The sequence below is a fragment of the Salvelinus namaycush genome, chromosome 13, assembly GCF_016432855.1.
Source record: "Salvelinus namaycush isolate Seneca chromosome 13, SaNama_1.0, whole genome shotgun sequence".
NCBI classification, from domain to species: Eukaryota; Metazoa; Chordata; class Actinopteri; order Salmoniformes; family Salmonidae; genus Salvelinus; species Salvelinus namaycush.
The window spans coordinates 37,319,327-37,344,717 of NC_052319.1; the positions used below are offsets into that span (position 1 = coordinate 37,319,327).

General features: G+C 41.1%; 1 protein-coding gene across 1 annotated transcript in view; it reads left to right on the forward strand.

Moving 5' to 3' along the window:
* Nucleotides 1-857: 857 nt before the first annotated feature.
* Nucleotides 858-25,391, forward strand: part of LOC120057990 (cytoplasmic protein NCK2-like) — a 56,995-nt gene continuing 32,461 nt past the window's right edge. Inside the window, exon 1 of the mRNA XM_039006475.1 lies at nucleotides 858-1,054. The gene's annotated coding sequence lies outside the window, so the exon portion shown is untranslated. The remainder of the gene's footprint in view (nucleotides 1,055-25,391) is intronic.

Sequence of the window (25,391 nt, forward strand, 5' to 3'; positions counted from 1 at the left end):
AGCCTGTGGATTACTGAAGAAAACGCGCAAACAAAACTGAGGTTTTTGGGTATAAAGAGACTTTATCGAACAAGAGGAACATTTATTGAGTAAATGAATGTCTGCTGAGTGCAACCATATGAATATCATCAAAGGTAGGGGATTAATTTTATCTCTATTTCTAAATTGTGTAACTGTTCTATCTGGCTGGCTACTGTTTGTAATGATTTGTCTTGTGGGCTATGTTCTCATAATTGTAATGTATGCTTTCGCCGTAAAGCATTTTTTAAATCTGACACCGTGGTTGGATTCACAAGAAGTTAATCTTTAAACCTATGTAAAATATGTTTTGTTTTCTGAATTTTTATAATGAGTATTTCTGTATTTGAATTTGGCGCCCAGCAGTTTCACTGGCTGTTGAAGTGGTGGGACGCAACCGTCTCACGTGCCCAAGAGAAGTTAACACCTGTTAATTGAAATGCATTCCTGTTAATTGAAATGCATTCCAGGTGACTACCTCATGAAGATGGTTGAGAGAATGCCAAGAGTGTACAAAGCTGTCATCAAGGCAAAGGGTGGCTATTTGAAATAAAATAAATAAAATATATTTGATTTGTTTAACACTTTTTTGGTTACTACATGATCCCATATGTGTTATTTCATAGTTTTGATGTCTTTACTATTATTCTACAATTAAGAAAATAATAAAAATACAGAAAAACCCTGGAATGAGTAGTTGTGTCCAAAATGTTGACTGGTACTGTATATAAATAAATATAACATGTATTTTATATATTTAAAGACACAAGTTTTAAGTATCCCATCTAGCCATGAACGCAACACCCCCCGCAAGCCTGCCTTGGCAGCGGTGACGTCACTAGGTCGAGTGAATTGAGGTGGAGGCAGCTACGTGAAAGGAATTGTTTTGAGAAACCAAAGAAAGTACGTGAATTAATTTTGTTGCGCTTTTGCTTACGACTCGACTGGTTTGTGGAAACGGTTTATTTTCGTTCTTGTTCGAGTGTGTGTGCTTCGTCAGTCCCCGGTGCCTGTTCTCGTTGGAGTGAACACAAAGGTAAGGAAAAAATTAACTGAGCGTAAAGTTGGTGTGGTCGCCCCGGGTGATGTTTGTGGCGAGAACTATAGCCCATAGTCGCTGTATTTTCTTTTCACAAATGTAGCATTGCGAACCATGACAAGTCAGTGGTTATAAACATTATACACAGAAGCCTATTTAGCGTTTGGTACAAGGCCTAGACGTGGACAATATTCATGAACCATTTTGTCAGAACACTAAACTAAACGTCACTTTCTGATTCTTTCTTTCGGTCACTGTGTCGTCGTGTCCACACACTGGCGGTACAGTTGTTAGGCTATATGTGCGTTTTTACAGGATTGTTTAAATATGGTTAACGGGAATGCTTTTTTTTGTAATTTTACATGAAATAATGCACTTATTCTTAGAAGTAGGCTAGAATATGCTAGTAGAGTATATCGTGTAAATTAACATTCGACTCATTCATTTGTATCTCTTGTGCTTCAACTGTTTGAAACCAAGTTTTGTCCGGTTTGTACTGTAGGCGGTTTTCTTTTAAGAGTTCCTCTTACTTTCAGTTTTGTCTATTTGTGGTTTTCAGGTTTCATCAATTGGAGAACTGCTAAATGCTATCCCGTAGCCAATAACCTTTTCCCACAATTGGTCTACAATCCAATCAAAACCTAGATTCCCGCACACATCTCATATTCGTTGGTATGAGCATTTTGCTTCAACAGCTTCGCTTAGACAATTCAACAATCTTCGTAGCAAACCTTTATCACACATTGAGGAAAATTATATTTTGTTGCCAGAAAAAAAGGAGCTTCACATTGTAGGCTACGAGAGCCGACAGGGATTACATACAGTAGTAACCTGTTTTGCAGTCTGGAAGAATGGTTAATGAACTTCTTTCGAACACAGTCCAGACAAAAGAGCAATGACAGAAACAACTAAAGAAATATAATTTATAATCCACCACTCTTTTGTCTACTAGGCTACTGTTTAGAGACCATCATTTAGCCCAAGGCTGACATCTATGCAAATGAAGGCACTCACACCACCACCCCACAGCACCCTTATGTTATTCCATCAGGCTTTCAGAGGTGTGAAGTGGTTCCATCGAGAGATACTGTACTTTACAGTCAGGCATTAATCCCATTTTTTACCGGTGCTGCAAATGTCACAAATGCCAGAACTAACACATTTATCTCCGTGCTGTGGACAGTAATATGAAAAACGTTCCACTGATTAACAGACTCATAAGGACATTTAGCTTATCAGCTTTCTTGTCCTTATCAGATCAGTTTTATGTGACGCGGATGAAGGTTCTGTATCTGGGACAGTCAGCGGGACAGGTGTAGTTTTGGGCCGCACCTAGCAGATACACCCCTTTGAGAGGTAGGTCACCATGGCAACCCCGTTTTTACGGGACATGGTTGGCTGCCGTTGTTGCAATGACAGGTATGTAAATGCAGGTTCTGGCATTCTCTGTAGGCTTGTTAAAGGTCCAATGCAGCTGTTTTTACCTCAATATCAAATAATTTCTGGGTAACAATTATGTACCTTACTGTCATTGATTTCAAATAAAATGCACTGGGAGAAAAGGGTCAATATCAGGTGATAGCTATATTTATCCGGATACGCATGTCCTTCATTTCATATGGACCTTGGATATTCTCCGTAATGGGACAGTTTCTACATGCATCCAATCCGGACCTTAGAAATTTCCCTGCTACCTTATGAGTCCGGGAGATATCTGGGATGAGCTCTCTCCAAGACATGCCCCTGATGCGTGTGCACCCACTTACATATTGGTAGAATATTTTGATATCGCAAAAGGGTATGTGTCAACATGCTGACATATCTAAGCCTTTATACTTAGGCATGAACGAATCCACTTTCAGAAATGTATAATATCTGTAGTCATTATCTGATCATTCATGGATCCATATATAACATTTTTAACTGATTTCAATAGATATCCTTACATGATCTTCAAATGTCTGCTCAAATAGACTAAATCTGACTCATGATCAGTGTCCAGCCTCCCAATTATTTAACCTTTTATTTAACCTTTTATTTAACCTGGAAAAGCCCACTGAGACCCAGAGTCTCTCTTTCAAGGGAGACCTGGCCAAGAAGGCAGAAACAATCAATACATTACATCATTAAAACATACAACACAACATGATCCAGCCTAAAAAAGCATTTACACTCCTCTGTAAGTCTATCAATATTTGTAATTCATTCAGTGGCACTAACATATCTAGATGAAGCATAGATTGTAGACTATTCCATGCCTCTGATGCACAAGAAGAGAAAGGTAGTCTTGCCTAATACTGTGAATGTCCTGGGGACTTTAAGTAGCAACCACCTAGCAGACCGGGTATGGTAACTGCTGGTGGTGAAGGAGACCAGACTACAGAGGTAGAGAGAGAGTTTACCCGAAGGGCTTTGTAGATGAACACATACAAATGTATCTTTCTGCGCATAAAGTGAGGTCCAATCAACCATTCGGTACAAGGTGCAATGCTGGGTGAGTGACTTGGCATTTGTAATAAAGTGCAAGGATGCATGATAAACAGAGTCCAGTCTCTGTAAGACGGAGGAGGTTGCATGCATATACAACAAGTCACCATAATCAATTACAGAGAGAAAAGTGGCCTGAACAAGCTTCTTTCTAGCCATAAGCGGGAAGCAAGCCTTATTACGAAAATAAAAATCCAATTTCAATTTAAGCTTTGTCTCAAGATTATCCACATGAACTTTAAAGGACAACTTGTCATCCAACCAAATACCTAGGTATTTGTAGGATAACACTTTTTCAATGGATAAGCCACCATATGTGACAATGCTAACCTTCTCTGGCAGAGTTCTAGCTCTGGTAAAGGTCATGCATTTAGACCATAAAGCGAGGCCTGCAGTGACTGAAAAGCAGTCTGGATCTCTTCAACAGCCTGAACCAGAGAAGGAGCACATTAATATATGACTGTATCATCTGCATATAGATGGAACTTTGCTGGTTGCATCCCATTTCCCAAATCATTAATAAAAATTGTGAACACAGGAGCTAAAATGGAACCCTGGGGCACACCTCTATTAATCTCTAGAAAGCTAGACTTGTGATTGTCAGTATATACACATTGTGTTCTGTCAGAAAGATGGTTTCTAAACCAATTTACTGCCCCTTCACTGAGACCAATGTTTCTGAGTCTAGCTAGCAACAATTAATGGTCAACTGAATCAAAGACCTTTGATAAATCCACAAACAGAGCAGCACAATGGTGCTTTTTATCAAGTGCATTAATGATGTAATTTGCCGCTGCAGTTGTGGTGCTGTGCCTCGACCTAAAGCCAGACTGAACCCCGCTCAGTGTGTTCTTTTCAATTAACTTTTTTAACTGTGAGTTCACTAGGGATTCATAGACTTTGGCCAGGATAGGGAGTTTGGAGATAGGACAATAGTTATTAGCATCCAAGGGATCTCCACCCTTTAGCAGTGGGAGGACATAAGCTGATTTCCAAATGCTGGGTATGGAATTGGTTGAGATTCAAGTTGAAAATGTGAGCCACAGGTTCAGTAATAATACCAGCTGCTATCTTTAAGAGGTAGGGATCCAGGTTGTCTGGACCTGTAGACTTTTTAATGTCTATTGCCTTTTAGTGCTTTATAGACCTCAGTATAAGAAACAGGCTCAAGGTTAACATGGTTCACATGAGGGACTATATCATAGTTGACCAACAGAGCTTGCATTAGAGTCCTGGGCCCCACCATTATCAAAAACTGAACCAGCAGGTATGAAGTGCTTGTTAAAACCCCCTACAATATTGGCTTTATCCTTCACTTCATTAGAATCCATCATTAAATGGTCAGGAAGGCCAGAGGATACATTATAACCTGACACTGATTGGATTAGCTTCCAGAACTTGGTAGGGTTGTTTAGGTTCTGTGACTGCATTTAAATAGTAATCTGATTTGAACTTCCTGATCAATCCTGTGCATTTGTTTCTTAGCGCTCTGAAGGAGGCCCAGTCAACAGGAGCATTTGTATGTCTAACTTGAGCTCAAGAGATATTTCTTTCTAATTCATTCTGCCAAGTTATCTGAAAACCAGGGATTGTCTGGTCTGTGCGGTGCAGACACTAGAGAAGAAAACACATGATCGAGAGGAATAGGAAGCAGTTGCTTCGCAAGCCTGATAATACATGATCTAAGTGATTTATATTTGTTATTAAGCAGTCACAGAAGTATGCCTTATTTATTTTGAAATACAAAAATAGTGGTTTTGTCAGACAGCATAGGCAGCAGCTCTGTAGAGATGAGGCGATGACTCTGTAGAGATGAGGCGATGACTCTGTAGAGATGAGGCGATGACTCTGTAGAGATGAGGCGATGACTCTGTAGAGATGAGGCGATGACTCTGTAGAGATGAGGCGATGACTCTGTAGAGATGAGGCGATGACTCTGTAGAGATGAGGCGATGACTCTGTAGAGATGAGGCGATGACTCTGTAGAGATGAGGCGATGACTCTGTAGAGATGAGGCGATGACTCTGTAGAGATGAGGCGATGACTCTGTAGAGATGAGGCGATGACTCTGTAGAGATGAGGCGATGACTTGGAATGAAATAAAGATATCAGCAATGTGAATAACTGATGGTTAATTAGTCATAAGCGGTAATAGTCACTATCATCATATGACTTTTATTCAGTGTTACAGCATTCAACCCAAACAATGCATAGTGCATTTAATGTAAACAAATATATATATTTTTTTAATAATCGGACCGAAACAACAGAACTGACCTCAAAAAGCACTAATCGTTCAGCACTATTTAGTGCTGATAGTAGAAATCCGTAGTCTGTTAGCTAGAGCGAAAATGTAGCCTATCCCAGAATGGTTTTTCTATGGCTGACTCAACCGTCCAAGAAAGGTTGATGCAACGGTCTTAAACTCAATCACATCAGGTCTGATTTAAAGTCTGTCCAGTCACTTGGAAACTAAAGACATGTCATCTATGCATAGCCACTTTAACTCTACCTAAATGTACATTAGAGTTCGACCGATTTATGATTTTTCAATACCGATTATTGGTGGACCAAAAAAAGCCGATGCCGATTTTAAAATAATAATAATACATTTTTATTATTAAAAAAAATATATATATTTATTTTTTATATAAAAAAAGATATATACATTAAAAAAAATATGTATGTGTGTAATAATGACAATTACAACAATACTGAATGAACAATGAACACTTATTTTAACTTAATACATAAATAAAATCAATTTAGTCTCAAATAAATTATGAAACATGTGCAATTTGGTTTAAATAATGCATAAACAGTTTGAGAAGAAATAAAAGTGCAGTATTGTGCCATGTAAAAAAGATGACGTTTAAGTTCCTTGCTCAGAACATGAGAACATATGAAAGCTGGTGGTTCCTTTTAACATGAGTCTTCAATATTCCCAGTTAAGAAGTTTTAGGTTGTCGCTATAGGCATTATGACGTGTCGACTATTTCTCTCTATACCATTTGTATTTCATATACCTTTTGACTATTGGATGTTTTTATAGGCACTTTGGTATTGCCAGCCTAATCTCGGGAGTTGATAGGCTTGAACTCATAAACAGCGCTGTGTCTCAAGCATTGCTAAGAGCTGCTGGCAAACGCAGTAAAGTGCTGTTTGAATTAATGCTTACGATCCTGCTGCTGCCTACCACCACTCAGTCAGTCTGCTCTATCAAATCATAGACTTAATTGTAAAATAATAAACACACAGAAATACGAGCCTTTGGTCATTTATAATGGTAAAATCCGGAAACTATATTTTCGAAAACAAAATGTTTATTCCTTCAGTGAAATAAGGAACCGTTACGTATTTTACCCCCCTGTATATATTGTTACTTGCTACTGTTATCTCTTATTCTTATCCATATTTTTTAAAACTGCACTGTTGGTTAGGGGAGCGTAAGTAAGCATTTCACTGTAAGGTGCATGTGACCTAATAAAATTTGATTTGATTTTAAACCTGCTTTGTAATATCACACCAACTATGGGACGGTGTTCTGTCTTAAATAGCTGTAGGACTAAATGCTCTGGCTATGTCTGTGACATAGGCTACCACCATCCTACTCTTCCCTAAGATAGAATTAGTTGTGTACACACTTCAGTACCAATCTCCTTCAGTACCAGTCTCTGATTTTAAACAAAAGAGCTGTATGGAGCTCCAGGGTAAATCCATTCGCTGTTTGTTTGTAGACCGGGTGTATTAACCACCGTGTGAGACAGTCAACTATTTGTCCATTGAAGACGCAGACTCTTTCAGGCGCCTACACGTCCCCAAACCTCTAGTGCAAGGGGTCTCAACTACTGGAATCTTGCATTTTTAACAACTGTATTTAAAAAAAAACATTTAGTCAATTTGGGGACTTGTTGGTAGGTACTTCTAAATGTAGGCAACATGCAATGGTGAGGAAACTCGTAGCATACGTTTTCTCAAGCATGAATACTTCTCCAGGTTCCGTGTTTGATCTCTTCTCAGTATTTCAGGTATAAATCTAACAGTTCCTCTCTCTTCATATCCGTGTTTCATATATCTCTACATAAGTTTCTCTGTCTTGATCTCAGTGTTTCAGATCTCTATATATTTCTCTCTCTCTCCATATCCATGTTTCAGATCTCTATATATTTCTCTCTCTCTCCATATCGGTGTTTCAGATATATCTAACAGTTTCTCTCTCCATATCAGTGTTTCAGATCTTTATATATGTTTCTCTCTTTCTCCATCTGTTTCAGATCTGTATATCTATAACAGTTTCTTGTTCTCTCTGTCTCTTTGGAACACTGACCTAAATAGACTTGAATGTCTCTCTAAAAAGGCTATAATTATAGTGTTCAAGACTTGGTGGAGCCTTGCAAGCCCATAGCCCATCCCTTGATATTTAGTGGTTTCTCATTCCACTCAAACATATTGTTTTATCATATGTTATACGTTTGACAATTTTCTGACTGGCCATCTGTAGAAATAGGAAATAGAACATGTGTAATCATCCACATTTATAGCTAGGCTACACAATAAATTGTGACTTCCACTGTGACGTGTAAAGCTGACCCAGAATCACCAAGACGTCATCATTCCTCATCTGTTTTGCTTGTTAGAGAAAAGAAGCCATGTTGTAAAACCACCCATTCACAACACCACTGATTTGGTAGCACAGTAGCTGGTCCTAAACCACAACACCACTGATTTGGTAGCACAGTAGCTGGTCCTAAACCACAACACCACTGATTTGGTAGCACAGTAGCTGGTCCTAAACTCTCTGATCTTTCTCCTACTGCAAAATGTTCATCTGCCCAATAGAGGACTAGATGGATACAGACCCAGATGGTTGGAGATGTATTATGTAATGAGGGATGGGAGGTCCAAAGGTTAGCTCATTGTTATTCTCCCTCTAATCATGTTGTAATCGGGAACAGGGCAGCCGTTAATCGTGGCAGCAGTTACAGGGTAAATCCATTTGAATTCAATCACTTTTTGACGGCACCCCTTTTCGATTTGAACAAAACCTTCCATACGTATTTGCCTGTTGTAGAAGTGCTCAAAGTGACTTTTTTTGGACCTGAATACCAAAACATTCAATAGATAAATGTGCTCAAAGGGGACCTATTTAGCATAACCCACCATACCATGAGACTTTCATGTCTTCATCACTGGAAATTATAAACAGTTGAGATTGATATAATTTTAAAAGCGTACAAACAGGGTTGTCAAACAATAAAAAATAAAAGTTAATAGAAAAAAAAGAAACAAATTGTTTTATCTTAAACGTCAATGCATATGTTGTACCGTAGACACTATTTTACATCATCTGAGGTGTGACCGCCATTGGTTGAGACAACTTTGTCTTGAATACAGGGTGGGTGTCATGTTTTGGCTGGTAAGTGCTAAAATGGGAATAAAACGGACATTTAAAATGGTACCACAAAGATGGTTGGAGGTTCACACATCAGAGAATGTTGACTTGAATGCGAATCTGTTTTAAATGATACTGTCAATGCTCCGTAGGAAATCGTATCGATGAGAATAGACATGACATGTGTGTCTCTTTCTGTATGCCATATATATCTGCATACACACTGCAATCCTACTTATAACATAGTGAGAGCAAATGTTGAAGAGATGTATGTCATTATAGGCACACAGTACATGATCATCAGAAACGTCCCTTCCAGCTTGGCGCTCTTTAAGTTAAGAGTTATCCGACATGGACAGTCCAAGGAGACTTTGTCCTCTGACTGAACCTTCTATTTCTGCCCTCTCTCATCAGTGATTGTTTTACAGCCTTTTCTTTCTCCATTTTATTACACAGTGTACCAGCTCTCCCACTTTTCCTCACTCACTCTCTTTCTCCTTCTCACTCATTTTAAGCTGTTTATCTCACTTCTGTCTCAACGCTCCCACTCCGATCCTCCCTTCCCTCTCTCTCAGGTCCTCACTCCGCTTGCATCCAACAACTGAACCAACAGTCTGTCAGCTCAGCTCCAACGGACTTGTGTCACCACTGGGCACCCAGCCTAATCCTGTTCTGGGCTGCAGATACGGACAGAGAGGGGGACAGATAGAGGGGAGGGGGAGATTACACTAGTATGTCTCTTTCATGGCCCATCCACTCCCTGTCCACAAGCCCTGACCCCAGGCCCATATGGTTCCGTAAAGCCCTTAAAACAGGCCCTTTAAAATACCCAACTTTCCCCTGGATGCTGGGGGAGATGGAGGACGTGGGAAAGAGAAGGGAGTATGTTTCAGTGACTCCCATCCAATCAGTTAGCTCGGTTCATCAATGAAAACATGAAATACAGCTCCAGTGTATAGCTTTAGAGACACTCCACAGGGCTGGGACCAAGGGGGACTGGGACCAAGGGGGGCTGGGACCAGGGGGTAGGATTTCTGTTGGGACTATGAGTTCACACCACTGCCACTCTCCCTCTTTCTCCCCTTCCTCACCTCACCCTCTTCCCCCAGACAGACAAAAGAACCCTCAGAAGTGCTCGTTAAAGAGTAATTAAGGGTGGATGGCACTCCCACGCCATCTCCCAGTCTGCATGGCTGGCTTCAAATTACCCTGGTGAAAATTGGCACTTTGGGGCGAGGGGTGAAACCCAACACCCCCCTGAGTGAGAGAACGAGAGCGGTACAGACCTCAGTTCATGACCTCGTCTGAAACAAAAACACACATCTGACAGAAGCAGTTCGGTAATGTCACTGCATCAAGGTTTGGATTCCCTTAGCTTGCTATCTGGTCACTGGAAATACAGTGGGTGGTGGGATTCTCTGTGTGTGTGTTTGCCTGCTGCCCTAGGTGTAGCCTGTATGTGAGTTGAAAATTAAATCCAAAGGCATCATTTAATTCCCTACTACTTGTGCACTCTCGCTGACAACTCATTGACACTTCCGTTTTGTGAAAGTTGTCAAAGTTCCTGTCAACTTGGGGTACCAGTGTAACGCCCCCAGAGGCGGCAGGCGCAGCAGTCATATGTTAGTGCAAGATTAAAGCAGCCAGTCACAGAGAGCAGGCGTGTTGCCAGCAGTAGCATGAAGCCGTGATTCCCTCTCTGCCTCCTGGCTTCAGTCATGTTCAGATAACAACCCAGATCGCCAGGGTGTTCTGAGGAGAGGTTAAACCCTCATGGCGCTGGACTGCCATTGTGGAGAGAGGGGGATGGGAGAGAGAAGTAGGTTTGGGCGGTATCTAGATTGTCATACCGGGATATACGGTAATACCGGCTCTGAATACAAGGGGGGATTATTTTCAAACCCCAGTGAGTCTATGTAATCCGAAAGTTAGCAATGCTAACAAGCACATGTAAATCCCATATAGAATGCTAATGAGTGCATTGTGAACATTTTATACAGTTTCTGACCTAAACTATTTGCACAGACATACCAACTCATAAAGTTATACAAGTAAAAAAAATGCTACTCACAGTTTGCTGTACACACTAAACAAATATTAGACAGCAAGACTCTTGATCCAGGAGGGTCTTCTCTGATGTTACCAAGAGAAGATTGATTTTGGAAGAAGTTAGTCATCTAGCTATGTGGTTAACTAGCTACTTAATTAGCAAATCAAATGCACACTTGCAAAGCACAAAAACCTATGGCGTACTTCAGATGGCGTACTTCATTAGCATCAAATAGCCCCTGCGATATGCAACTTTTCAGGGAAGTTAGGAACCAATATACACAGGCAGTTAGAAAAGCAAAGGCTAGCTTTTTCAAACAGAAATTTTCATCCTGTAGCACAAACTACAAAAAGTTCTGGGACACTGTAAAGTCCATGGAGAATAAGAGCACCTCTTTCAGCTGCCCACTGCACTGAGGCTAGGAAACACTGTCACCACCGATAAATCCACAATAATAATTGACCATTTCAATAAGCATTTTTCTACGGCTGACCATGCTTTCCACCTGGCTACCCCTACCCCGGTTAACAGCCCTGCACCCCCCACAGCAACTTGCCCAAGCCTCCCCCATTTCTCCTTCACCCAAATCCATATAGCCAATGTTCTGAAAGAGCTGTAAAATCTGGACCCCTACAAATCAGCTGGGCTAGACAATCTGGACCCTCTCTTTCTAAAATGATCCGCCGCAATTGTTGCAACCCCTATTACCAGCCTGTTCAACCTTTCGTATCGTCTGAGATCCCTAAAGATGCCGCGGTCATCCCCCTCTTCAAAGGACAACATTTTTTGCCGGTATGGAGAGAGAGAATCAACTACTTCCCCATTACTGTGTAAGATGTGATCCTCTGTCCCCCTGTCCATGCATGGCTCCCATAGCCCTGATGGTGACACAGCTCTCAGGGTCGGAGGTTGCTGCTATATCGTAACCTATCCCTGATCTTTTCGCTGGTAAGACTGGTAGAACTACCCTATAGCACTAGGTTACAGTTTTAAAATAGTACTTTATAATATCAATAGAGCCCCTAGAGATTTCCACCAGTTAGGACTGTGCTTTTAACAGATTAGAATGTGTCTCTCAGGCCACTGAGAAGTTCTGACTGAACTACCCAATCACCCATCTCGGCATCGCTCTAGCTAGAGGAAACCTCGAGCTGTGATGTGCTATTTAACATCACCTGTCAATCAATTAATATAATATGCCTTCTGTGTGTGATTGTTCATCATCCGAGTTCATAGTGTGCCATTGATTAAAGCAGTTACTGATTTATCACGTATCACATTTCCTCTGGATTGGTCTCAATGGGTTAGTGTCAAAGAACCCCTTTTCACCCCTTCTCCCCTCCTATTAGTACGCACCAATAGCCTGACAAGCTGCAGTGTGCCGCAGTGTTAATTCACACACACACACACACACACACACTGGGGGTGCACTATGAAACTGTTTTATTTATTTATGAGATAGATGGCTTAAGAGTGACTGGGGTCCTAACGAGATTACCAGGGCCAAGCAAATACATGGCCACGCACAAGCAGATGCCCGTTGAATGTTGGTGTTTTGTGTGGAAGGAGTGACATCAGCATTCTGCCTGTTTGGGAAAATAGAAACACTTCTGTTGCGTAGCAATGGGTTGTTTTGGCTTCCATTTTCTAAAAGAACATCTATTATATTTGGTGTTGGTGTGTGACAATGTGTCATAGTTGGTAGTGTCAGGAGTTTTGTCTTGACCAAGAAAATGTCAGGCTCACACACACGCACAGCACACACTGGTTAATGCTGTGTCAGCCGGTCGTGACAGTGTGATTGTTAGTCTTGGGCCAGAGATGATCCTCTTCACACAGGCGGCTTCCGTTTCTCTCCTCTGATTGTGCGTCAACCTTACTTCCTGGGGCTGGGAGCATTGTCACGACGTCAGAGCAGGGCTTATATAACATGCACGCTTGGGCAAGGCAAGCAGGAGAGAAGTGACTCACCCCCAGCATATACCTGCAGCACACCAGGCCAAAGGCCATGGCAGCCACACTGACTATCTCTCTGTGTGTGTGTGTAGAGGGGGAGAGAGAGAGAAAAATAATACGCTGTCTTGTGGCATGCCAAAGACCAGCAGGTGGGTATGGTAGTGTAATGACGTAAACCCACTTTCTTCACTCCAAATAGTTCTCTCTTCACATTCTCTCTTTCTCCCTGTACTGTCACTTTGGTGCCATTGGGTTGCTCTTCATCAAAGAGAATAATTCAGCTATTCAGAGCAGCTGTGGAGGAGAGAAGAGCAGGAGGTACAAAGAGAAGGTTAAGCACATGCTGAAAGAGTCAACAGCACTTTACATTACTGGAGAAAGAAAAGGGGCAGAGTAAGAGAGAACAAGAGACAATTTTTACTTAACATTATGTAGTCTCTTATTTGCATATGTAGTTATTTGCATATGTAGTTATTTTGGTTAAGTTAGCATTGAGCAGTGATGTCTACTTCCTGAGACCTTGAAGTACAGGTGCCAGGACTCATGAATGCCTTGGCTTGTCAGACGTACAGAGATCGGCTCCGTTACACATGCTAATCTGAATTCCCTGAAGCCAGCCTGAGAGACACAGCCAAGAGAATCTCATCCACATGTTATGCTCTGGTTCTTGACTCCACACCTAATGATGCCCACGGTGACTGCACAACACCATGTCTGTGTAGGCAAAGCTCTTCTCTCTCCTCACTCTCACTCACAATATAGTTTATGTAGTAGAGAATAGGCATGCTTCTTTCCAGGGTAGCTCATTAAGAAAATACCATGCCTGCCTTCCATTGCCTTGGAGGGATTACACACATATGGTCATGCATGTATAATTACACATCTACATTAACAGAATTACATTAATGTACATGGGCAACGTTGTCCAATGTTTGAACCCATCATAGTACCAGCCCCAGAGACGTCTTCAACCCTCTCCTGTCATAGTACCAGCCCCAGAGACGTCTTCAACCCTCTCCTGTCATAGTACCAGTCCCAGAGACGTCTTCAACCCTCTCCTGTCATAGTACCAGTCCCAGAGACGTCTTCAACCCTCTCCTGTCATAGTACCAGTCCCAGAGACGTCTTCAACCCTCTCCTGTCATAGTACCAGCCCCAGAGACCCACTTAAAAAATTAATTTGATGTTACAGAAGTAGCAATACAAGGACATAACATCTATAGAAGAGACATGAATGCTTATAGGGGAGTTGTTGCTGTATCTATTCAGAGCCATATCCCTGTAATGCTTAGAGAATATCTTATTTCGAGTGTTATTGAAGTGTTGTGGTTGCAGGTTCACTTGGCACATCTAAAGCCTTTTCTTTTTGGGTGTTGCTATTGGCCACCAAGTGCTAACCGTCAGTATCTAAATAATGTACGAAATGCTTGACAGTGTATGTGACGTAAACAGAGGTCTACTTTCTTGGGGACCTGAATATTGACTGGTTTTCATCAAGCTGTGCACTCAAAAGGAAGCTTCTCACTGGAACCAGTGCCTTTAATCTGGATCAGGTTATTAATCAATTTACCAGCGTGTTTACAAACACTACAGGAATAAGATCATCCACATGTATACACATTTTTACTAATACTATAGAACTTGGTTCTAAAGCTGTATCTGTACCCATTGAATGCTGTGATCACTATAGTGGCTATATCCAGGAAAGCCAAAGTTCCGAAAGCCGGGCCTAAAATAGTATATAAGAGTTCATACAAAAGATTTTGCTGTGACTCCTATGTGGATGATAAAAATATTTGTTGGTCTGATGTGATTAATAAGGAGCATACAGATGCTATGAAATTGCTTCTTCCAATTATTGATAAACATGTACTTGTTCAACTGACTAAGCCTGACATTTTCTTGGTCAGGACAAACTCCTGACACTGTTCAACTGACTGTCGCCCCATAGCACCCACTTCTGTCAGCATGAAGTGCTTTGAGAGACTAGATAAAGGATCGTATCACCTCTACCTTACCGACCGCCCTAGACCCACTTCAATTTGCTTACCGCCACAATAGATCCACAGACGATGCCATCACACTGCCCTATCCCATCTGGACAAGAGGAATACCTATGTAAGAATTCTGTTCATTGACTATAGCTCAGCCTTCAACACCATAGTACCCTCCAAGCTCATCATTAAGCTGGGGCCCTGGGTCTAAACCCTGCCCTGTGCAACTGGGTCCTGGACTTCCTGATGGGCCACCCCCATGTGGTGGAGGTAGGAAACAACTACTCTTCGCTGGTCCTCAACACAGGGGCTCCACAAGGGTGCGTGCTCAGCCCTCTCCTATACTCCCTGTTCACCCATAACTGCGTGGCCATGCACGCCTCCAACTCAATCATCAAGTTTGCAGTTGACAGATGAGTAGCAGGCCTGATTAACAACAATTACGAGACAGCCTACAGGGAGGAGGTGAGGGCACTGGCGGAGTGGTGCCAGGAAAGTAACCCCTCTCTCATCGTCAATAAAACGTAGGAGCTGATTGTAGACTTCAGGAAACAGCAGAGGGGGCACACCTCTATCCACATGTACGGGACCACCGTGGAGAAGTTGGGAAGCTTCAAGTTCCTTGGCGTACACATCACTGACGATCTGAAATGGTCCATCCACGCAGACAGTGTGGTCTTCAACCTCAGGAAGCTGAAGAAATTTGGCTTGGCCCGCAAGACCCTCACAAACTTTTAGAGATGCACAATTGAGAGCATCCTGTCGGGCTCTATCACCACCTGCTACAGCAACTGCACTACTGTCTGGTACTGCAACGCCCGCAACCGCAGGGCTCTCCAGAGGGTGGTGCGGTCTGCCCAACGCATCAACGGGGGCACACTGCCTGCCCTCCAGGACACCTACAGCACCCAATGGGAGACTAGTCAGGATTGAGGCAAAGATGAACAGAGCAAAGTACAGATATTTTGATGAATACCTGCTCCGGAGCACTCAGGACCTCAGACTGGGGGTAAGGTTCACCTTCCAAAATTACAACGACCCTAAACAAACAGCCAAGACAATGCAGGAGTGGCTTCTGGACAAGCCTCAATGTCCTTGAGTGTCCCAGCCAGATCCCGGACTTGAACACGATCAAACAACTCTGGAAAGACCTGAAAATGTCTGTGCTCCCCATCCAACCTGACAGAGCTTGAGAGGATCTGCAGAGAAGAATGGGAGGAAACTCCCCAAATACAGGTGTGCCAAGCTCCATACCGTCATACCAAGAAAATGTTATGCTGTAATCGCTGCCAAAGGTGAAAAGTTCTGAGTAAAAGGTCTGAATACCTACAGTTGAAGTCGGAAGTTTACATACACTTAGGCTGGCGTCATTAAAACTCGTTTTTCAACCACTCCACAAATTTCTTGTTAACTTCTCTTGGGTAGGGGGCAGCATTTGGAATTTTGGATGAAAAGCATGCCCAAATTAAACTGCCAGCTACTCATCCCCAGAAGATAAGATATGCATATTATTAGTATAATTAGATTTGGATAGAAAACACTCTGAAGTTTCTAAAACTGTTTGAATCAATACTGAGTATAACAGATCTTATTTAGCAGGCGAAACCCAGAGGGCAAACCATTCAGATTCTTTTCTTTTTTTGAGGTCACTCTCTTTTCAATGATTTTTCATTGGGAAACCAGATTTCTAAGGGACCTTCTTGCAGTTCCTACCGCTTCCACTGGATGTCAACAGTCTTTAGAAATTGGTTGAGGTTATTCCTTTGTGTAATGAAGAAGTACGGCCATCTTGAAGGAGGGTCACTCGAAGTGTCCTGTTTGTTAGAAGCGCATGACCAGAAAGCTAGCTACAGTTGGTTTTAATCCTGTATTGAACACAGATCATCCCGTCGTTAATTTGATCGATTATTTACGTAAAAAAATACCTAAAGTTGTATTACAAAAGTAGTTTGAAATTTTTTGACAAAGTTTACAGGTAGCCTTTGAGATATTTTGCAGTCACGTTTCACAATTTGGAACCAGTGTTTTTCTGGATCAAACGTGCTAAATAAATGGACATTTTGGATATATATTGACGGAATTAATCGAACAGAAGGACCATATGTGATGTTTATGGGACATATTGGAGTGCCAACAACAGAAGCTCGTCAAAGGTAAGGCATGAATTATATTTTTATTTCTGCGTTTTGTGTCGCGCCTGCAGGGTTGAAATATGCTTCTCTCTCTTTGTTTACAATTATGCTATCCTCAGATAATAGCATCGTTTGCTTTTGCCGAAAAGCCTATTTGAATTCTGACATGTTATCTGGATTCACAACCAGTGTAGCTTTAATTTGGTATCTTTCATGTGTGATTTAATAAAAGTTCAATTTTTATAGTAATTAATTTGAATTTGGCGCTCTGCATTTTTCGCCAAGTGAGACAGTAGCGTCCCGCCTAAACTCAGATTTTTGGATATAAATATGAACTTTACCGAACGAAACATACATGTATTCTGTAACATGAAGTCCTATGAGTGTCATCTGATGAAGATCATCAAAGGTTAGTGATTCATTTTATCTCTTTCTGCTTTTTATTACTCCTCTCTTTGGCTGGAAAAATGGCTGTCTTTTTCTGTGACTTGGCTCTAACCTAACATAACCGTTTGGTGTGCTTTCGTCGTTAAAATCTTTTTGAAATCGTACACTTTGGTTGGATTTACAACAAGTGTATCTTTAAAATGGTATAAAATAATTTTATGTTTGATGAATTTAAATTATGGGATTTATGTTGTTTTGAATTTGGCACCCTGCAGTTTCACTGGCTGTTGACGAGGTGGGACGCTACCGTCCCACATACCCTAGTGAGGTTAACAAACTAAGGTTTTGGCAAGACTGTTAGGACATCTACTTTGTGCATGACGCAAGTAATTTTTCCAACAATTGTTTACAGACAGATTATTTCACTTATAATTCACTGTATCACAATTCCAGTGGGTCAGATGTTTACATACGCTAAGTTGACTGTGGCTTTAAAAAGCTTAGAAAATTCCAGAAAATGATGTCATTGCTTTAGAAGCTTCTGATAGGCTAATTTACATCATTTGAGTCAATTGGAGGTGTACCTGTGGATGTATTTCAAGGCCTACCATCAAACTCAGTGCCTCTTTGCTTGACATGGAAAATCTCAGAAAAAAGATTGTAGACCTCCACAAGTCTGGTTCATCCTTGGGAGCAATTTCGAAATGCCTGAAGGTACCACGTTCATCTGTACAAACAATAGTACGTAAGTATAAACACCATGGGACCAGGTATCCGTCATACCGCTCAGGAAGGAGATGCGTTCTGTCTCCTAGAGATGAAGTATTTTGGTGCGAAAAGTGCAAATCAATCCCAGAACAACAGCAAAGGACCTTGTGAAGATGCTGGAGGAAACAGGTACAGAAGTATCTATATCCACAGTAAAACGAGTCCTATATCAACATAACCTGAAAGGCCATCTGAGCAAAGAAGTCACTGCTCTAAAACCACCATTAAAAAAAGACAGACTACGGTTTGCAACTGCACATGGGGACAAAGATCGTACTTTTTGGAGAAATTTCCTCTGGTCTGATGAAACGAAAATAGAGCTGTTTGGCCATAATGACCATTGCTATGTTTGGAGGAACAAGGGGGATGCTTGCAAGCCGAAGAACACCATCCCAACTGTGAAGCACAGGGGTGGCATCATCATGTTGTGGGGGTGCTTTGCTGCAGGAGGGACTAGTGCACTTCACAAAATAGATGGCATCATGAGAAAGGAAAATTATGTGGATATATTGAAGTAACATCTCAAGACATCAGTCAGGAAGTTAAAGCTTGGTTGCAAATGGGTCTTCCAAATGGACAATGACCCCAAGCATACTTCCAAAGTTGTGGCAAAATGGCTTAAGGACAACAAAGTCAAGGTATTGTAATGGCCATCACAATGCCCTGATCTCAATCCTATAGAAAATTTGTGGGCAGAACTGAAAAAGCGTGTGCGAGCAAGGAGGCCTAACAACCTGACTCAGTTACACCAGCTCTGTCAGGAGGAATGGGCCAAAATTCACCCGACTTATTGTGGAATCTTGTGGAAGGCTACCTGACATGTTTGACCCAAGTTAAACAATTTAAAGGCAACGCTACCAAATACTAATTGAGTGTATGTAAACTTCTGACCCACTGGGAATGTGATGAAAGAAATAAAAGCTGAAATAAATCATTCTCTACTATTATTCTGACATTTTTACATTCTTAAAATAAAGTGGTGATCATAACTGACCTTAACAGGGCATTTTTACCAGGATTAAATTTCAGGAATTGTGACACTGAGTTTAAATGTATTTGGTAAAGGTGTATGTAAACTTTCAACTGTATGTACAGTGGGGCAATAAAGTATTTAGTCAGCCACCAATTGTGCAAGTTCTCCACTTAAAAAGATGAGAGAGGCCTGTAATTTTCATCATAGTTACACTTCAACTATGACAGACAAAATGAGAAAAAAAATCCAGAAAATCACATTGTAGGATTTTTAATGAATTTATTTGCAAATTATGGTGGAAAATAAGTATTTGGTCATTAACAAAAGTTTCTCAATACTTTGTAATTGCCAACAAAGGGTATATAACAGAGGTCAAACGTTTTCTGTAAGTTTTCACACACTGTTGCTGGTATTTTGGCCCATTCCTCCATGCAGATCTCCTCTAGAGCAGTGATGTTTTGGGGCTGTTGCTGGGCAACACGGACTTTCAACTCCCTCCAAAGATTTTCTATGGGGTTGAGATCTGGAGACTGGCTAGGCCACTCCAGGACCTTGAAATGCTTCTTACGAAGTCACTCCTTCGTTGCCCGGGGCGGTGTGTTTGGGATCATTGTCATGCTGAAAGACCCAGCCACGTTTCATCTTCAATGCCCTTGCTGATGGAAGGAGGTTTTCACTCAATCTCACGATACATGGCCCCATTCATGTCACGGACACATTCACTAGCCACTTTAATAATTCAACATGAGTCACTTTAATAATGTTTACATACATACTGCTTTACTCATCTCATATGTATCTACCATATTTTAGTCAATGCCACTCTGATGTTGCTCGTCCTAATATTTGTTTCTTATTCCATTTCGCTACACCAGCAATAATGTGTGTTTGACCGATTTTTTTTTTTTTTTTTTTTAAATTATTTTTATTTAGAACTTTTAATTCCCCATGGGTTGATGAGAAATTGAAAAACAGTATGGTTGAAAGAGATGGGGGGGGGGGGTAAGGAGTGGCTAATAAGTCTGACTGCACATCTTACTGTAAATTGAGAAATTATGACTAAACTCAAAAAGAATAAACTGTTTTGAAGCGAAGATCAATAATATAAAGAGTGATGGAAAACAACTTTGGAATACTTTTAATGAAGTTATCGGTAGAAAGACAAATTCAACTCCATCTTTCATTGAATCAGGTGGCTTATTCATCACAAACATTTTAATGATTACTTATTTGGGGAAATTAACAGTGAGCCATTGTATTCGTGTGTATAAAAAATGAAAGATAAGCATTGCAAGTTAGAATTTTGTAAAGTTAGTGTGGGAGAGGTGGAAAAATTATTTGCGTTATATTATGACAAACCTCCTGGCGTTGACAACTTAAATGGAAAGCTACTGAGAAAGGAGTAGCTATATAGTCAGCTACCAATTAGTCATATCTTTAATCTGAGCCTAGCAGAAAGTCTTGGTCCTCAGGCATGGAGGAAGCCAAAGTCATTCCACTACAAAAGAGTGGGGAAGTGGCCTTTACTGGTTCTAACAGCAGACCTATCAGCTCGCAAACTTTTGGATTTTTTGGGGGGGACCAAATACAATGCTGTCTCTGAAAAAATTTATGTTTTTAAGACTTTCAGCATGCTTACAGAGGGGCACTCAACATGTACTGCACTGACACAAATTACTGATGATTGGTTGAAAGATTGTGGGAGCTATACTGTTAGATTTCAGTGCAGCCTCTGATATTATTGACCATAACCTGTTGTTGAGAGAACTTGTGTTCTCTGTTTTCAACAGCTCTGAATCAACAATATGGGAGAGATCTATCTAATAGAACTGAGGGTTTTCTTTAATAGAAGCTTCTCTAATGTCAAACATAAAGTGTGTGGTGTACCACAGGGCAGCTCTCTCTGCCCTCTTTTCTATTTTTACCAATGACTTGCAACTGGCATTTAACAAAGCATGTGTCCATGTACGCTGATGATTCAACCATATACCCATCAGTAACCACAGCTAATGAAGTCACTGAAACCCTTAACAAATAGTTGCAGTCTGTTTTGGAATGCGTCACCAATAATAAACTGGTCCTGGAATAATAATAAACTGGTCCCCAATAATAAACTGATCTCTAAAACTAAGAGCATTGTATTTGGAACAAATCGTTCCATAAGTTCTAGACCTCGGCTGAATCTGGTAATGAATGGTGTGGCAGAACAAGTTGAAACTAAATTACTTGGTGTTACCTTAGATTGTAAATTGTCATGGTCAAAACATATAGATTCATTGGTTGTAAAGATGAGAAGTCTGTCCGTAGTAGTGAGGCTGTGCTTTTTTGACACCACACTCAAAAGCAAGTCCGACAGGCTCTAGTTTTGTCATATCTTGATTATTGTCCAGTTGAGTGCTGCAAAGAAAGACCTAGTTAAACTACAGGCGGAACACAGTGGCACGTCTTGCTCTTCATTGTAATCAAAGGGATAATTTCGATACTATGCATGCCAGTCTCTCTTGGCTAAGAGTTGGAGAGGGCTGCATCACTTGTTTTTATAAGAAACATTAATCTTTTCATAGTCCTCACATCCAGAACAAATTCAAGAAAGCGTACAGTACTATATAGAGCCGTTATTGTATGGAACTCCCTTCCATCTCATATTGCTCAAATGAACAGCAAACCTGGTTTAAAAAAAACAGATAAAGCAACAACTCAAGCCACAACGCCTCTCCCCTATTTGACCTAGATAGTTTGTGTGTATATGTTGATATGTAGGCTACGTGTGCCTTTTTTAAATTGATGTAGTTCTGTCCTTGAGCTGTTCTTGTCAAATTAACTTCTGTTCTTGTCTATTACTGTTCTGTATTATGTCATGTTTTGTGTGGACCCCAGGAAAGAGTAGCTGTTGTTTTCGCAACAGCTAATGGGGATGCTAATCAAATACCAACCCTCGCCTATCATAGTACCAGCCCTAGAGACCTCTTCAACCCTCCCATCTATCCGCCCCCACCTCTTAAAATCACCACACACACATTGCTGCAACTGATCTCCCAGGTGTGCACAGCACTGGGACTAATGAGAGAAACAGGAGAAGTTCAATAACGAGTATCCTGGAGGTTTGTGAGTTTCTGTTTGCTTGTGTGATGAGCGAACAAGAGTTTGTTTGTTGCATCTGAAGCTAAATTTAAATCCACATTGATTCTGGGGTTCAGACTATGGTTTCCCCCCTTCTATACACAAGTGTGTGTTCAATTCACCTGGCATTGTGGGTGTCATTTGTGTTGAGTGACATAGTTAGGAGCTCTACTGCTAAACCAGAGATCCATGCATCAGTGTTTGTTTTGACAGGTGTTTTAGCAGCCAGTCACTGTGAAAAGGACCCATCCTGACCTGTAGTGAATGGGAGGTTAAACGTTAGCTGAGGGGAACCTGCAGGTAACAGCAGACCAGTGGCATCACATTTCCTCTGTGTGCTGAGTGTGTACTAGAGGTCGACCGATTATGATTTTAACGCCGATACCGGTTATTTGTGGACCAAAAAAGTCGCTACCGATTAATCGGCCGTTTTGTTTTAATATAATTTAAAAAATATATTTTTTGTAATAATGACAATTACAACAATACTGAATGAACACTTTTTAAAAACTTAATATAATACATCAATAAAATCAATTTAGCCTCAAATAAATAATGAAACATGTTCAATTTGGTTTAAATAATGCAAAAACAAAGTGTTGGAGAAGAAAGTAAAAGTGCAATATGTGCCATGTAAGAAAGCTAACGTTTAAGTTCCTTGCTCAGAACATGAGAACATATGAAAACTGGTGGTTCTTTTTAGCATTAGTCTTCAATATTCCCAGGTAAGAAGTTTTAGTTGTAGTTATTATAGGAATTATAGGACTATTTCTCTCTACGATTTGTATTTCATATACCTTTGACTATTGGATGTTCTTTATAGGCACTTTAGTATTGCCAGTGTAACAGTATAGCTTGCATCCCTCTCCTCGCTGCTACCTGGGCTCGAACCAGGAACACATCGACAACAGCCACCCTCGAAGCAGCATTACCCATGCAGAGCAAGGGGAACAACTACTCCAAGTCTCAGAGCGAGTGACGTTTGAAACACTATTAGCACGCACCCCGCTAACTAGCTAGCCATTTCACATCGGTTACACCAGCCTAATCTCGGGAGTTGATAGGCTTGAATTCATAAACAGCAGAGCTGCTGGCAAAACGCACGAAAGTGCTGTTTGAATGAATGCTTACGAGCCTGCTGGTGCCCACCATCGCTCAGTCAGACTGCTCTATCAAATCATAGACTTAATTTTAACATAATAACACACAAATACGAGCCTTAGGTCATTAATATGGTCGAATCCGGAAACTATCATCTCAAACAAAACATTTATTCTTTCAGTGAAATACGGAACCGTTCCGTATTTTATCTAACAGGTGGCATCCTGTGTCATCACGCACTCCACGCAACAAACTGTTCCTGACTGGGAAATTTGGAATGCAACTCGAGGTAAGCAACCTGTTTTTGAAATAATTATACGGTTATAGTTGATCAGAAACAAATTATAGTTGCATTTGTTTCAATAGCGCAAATTATTAATGTTAGCTAGCTACGTTAGCATCTAAGCTGGCAAGCTAACATCACCTCCCGCCAATGAATAATGGTGTATGTTTCTCATATCGAAATTAATGACCGTCCTACGCATCCTAAAAATAGAATCTCAGAGTTGGGAGTGTGATGTCATATCAGTGCTTCCAATAATATCGTGTGACAGCTGTGAGCAGCCAGCCGCATCCCCTAACCAGCCATTAGTCTACTCAGCCACTTCTCTCCAGACCCAGCGCCAGGATAAAGTTTCCAAGGGGGCAGTTGAAATCGGCGAGGGGGCACATTTTTGGGGAGTTCTTGCATTGGAAATATATTGAATTTTGCTTATGTTATAACACAAAATGCAAATGCCGACACTTAGACCATTGAGTGCTTTTGAAGTGAATCTCTGCTGCGCTGTATCAGCAGAATGGACAGTGCCCTACACACTAAATCAAGGCCGTTTTGGTAATGAATATAGGCTATAAGACAGGCTGTTTGTAATAGGTGAATTACCCTTTTTATGTGAATGCAGCTGTCTTACCAAAATAATGCAAAATTAAAAAGTAGTAGCCTAGTTATTCATGCATGCAAAAACACTGAATAGCAGTTTGGCTTAGAATACTGACACGACTGCGAACGCAAACAAATGAATGCATCAGAACAAAACAGCGGTACCTAGTAGACAAAATATCAGATGGATAAAGGCATGACACAATCTATATTTAGGCCAGTGACATTAACAGTAAACAAACGTTGAATGGAGATCCAAATAATGAAAACACAGCCTACTACAGTGAGATGCAGCCATGACCAGCTGTCATGCCAAACAAATAGGTCCTCTTCAGACATGGAAAATCCTGCCACACTACACTTCCGTGGATTTAAATTTGACCCATGTATTGAATTAAGCAATGTCAGCATACCATAAACATGTTTCCTGAGTATTGAGATTGTTCAAATATGTATTATGTACTTGTTATATGCAACTGTATTACCTTTTTGGACCGTCACTAGTTATCATCCCTGCTTGTGGGAGACACTATGATTGATTGTGTGTTTATGTCTGTGTGCCATTGCTACACTTCAGATGTCCATTACTTCAAGTTACACACAAACACATGACCTTAAGCAACCTAAGGAAATGGGCATCTCGTGTGACACAATGGCAGATGTATTTGAGTTGGGGAGAACCCAAAATATTTTACACTTTTTTCGTGATATCCAATTGGTCCCATCGCTGCAACTCCCATACAGACTTGGGAGAGGCAGCGGTCGAGCCATGCGTCCTCCGAAACAACCCTGCCAAGCCGCACTGCTTCTTGACACAACCCGGAAGCCAGCCTCACTAATGTGTCGGAGGAAACGCCGTACAACTGGCAACCGTGTCAGCGTGCATGAACCCGGCCCGCCAAAGGAAACATGTTAGCACCCGGCTAGGCAATGTGGATGCTCCAGGAGCCATGTTAGCCCCAGGTGGTTGTGCCACAGAACCCTCTCCAGTACTGTAACTGACACCAACATAAAGGACAGTTTGCAGAAGTACAGTCATTGTGAATGAGGATGGTCTTGGAGTTGCCTGGGGGGAGAGAGTGTAGTACAATAAT